General features: G+C 35.4%; 1 protein-coding gene across 4 annotated transcripts in view; it reads left to right on the top strand.

The window, feature by feature from the left end:
- LOC107566214 (mitogen-activated protein kinase 9-like) overlaps positions 1–881 on the top strand; it is a 45,329-nt gene extending 44,448 nt beyond the window's left edge. For 3 of the 4 annotated variants that reach the window (XM_016251588.1, XM_016251586.1, XM_016251587.1), the window contains exon 12: positions 1–881. This exon is cut by the window's left edge. The gene's annotated coding sequence lies outside the window, so the exon portion shown is untranslated. The other variant, XR_001606487.1, reaches the window with a different exon arrangement.
- The last annotated feature ends 6 nt before the right edge of the window (positions 882–887 follow it).

Raw genomic sequence — 887 nt, 5'->3', positions numbered from 1 at the left:
ACACCTAGAAACAGAATAATAGTGCCTGCCTCTCTGTACATAGTCACCATACCCCCATTTTAAAAGAGAACTTGATGCTTTTCAGTTGGTTAGGGTGTAGTCGTGTATATATGCGTACATAGATTTTGTGTAAATGTTTTGTCAGTTTTTCTTTATGCTGTGGAAAGTATTTTACAGCTTCTGAATATGCTTTAGCATATGCACTGTAAAACAAAACAATGTAGATGGAACTTGAAATCGATTTAAAAAGAAAATTGCACATTCTGTTTAAAATGCACAAAAACTTTCATCTAGATATCAATTGGAAATTTATGGATGCAACATCTTAATCAAAGCCCTGTTCCTCATTCCAAGAGTCTCTTGTAAGATTGTACATTTAATTGCATGAGCTAATGCAAACCATTGCCTTTTTTGATCTTCTCCAACTTGAAAAGCCCATAAGAATGTTGTACAAAGTAAACTTATGGTTTCTTTCGGTCTTTCTTTTTTCTTTTTTAACTTGTCAGCAGATTATTTCTTCAGTTTCCTCTTCTTGAAGATGTCCTTTCAGTGAGACACTGAAAGAGTTTCATGTTTGTATGGATTATCAAGGCCATATAATTTCATTTCCTTAATACATGTCTCTATAGCATTAGGTTACTGTTTGCAGACTTGCGATTCAGTGATGTACTGTGGGTAACCATGCAGTTACAGGCCTGTTTTGGACTGATTCTTTAACAGTATATTCAGGATGGAAACCCACCCATTCATCAGTTTCGTAAACCTTTCTGCTTTCTTTTCTTTCCAGTGTTGTAGATATGTATGATGATGTGTCCTGTACTCTACGTTCATTTTTATGCATGATACAACAAGCCCTCTTCATCCCAGACTTGAGGACATTGCGGAAA

Source organism: Sinocyclocheilus grahami, unplaced genomic scaffold (genome assembly GCF_001515645.1).
Source record: "Sinocyclocheilus grahami isolate Dianchi unplaced genomic scaffold, SAMN03320097.WGS_v1.1 scaffold1059.1, whole genome shotgun sequence".
In the NCBI taxonomy this organism is placed as follows: domain Eukaryota; kingdom Metazoa; phylum Chordata; class Actinopteri; order Cypriniformes; family Cyprinidae; genus Sinocyclocheilus; species Sinocyclocheilus grahami.
This window is presented reverse-complemented; position numbering and strand designations above follow the sequence as displayed.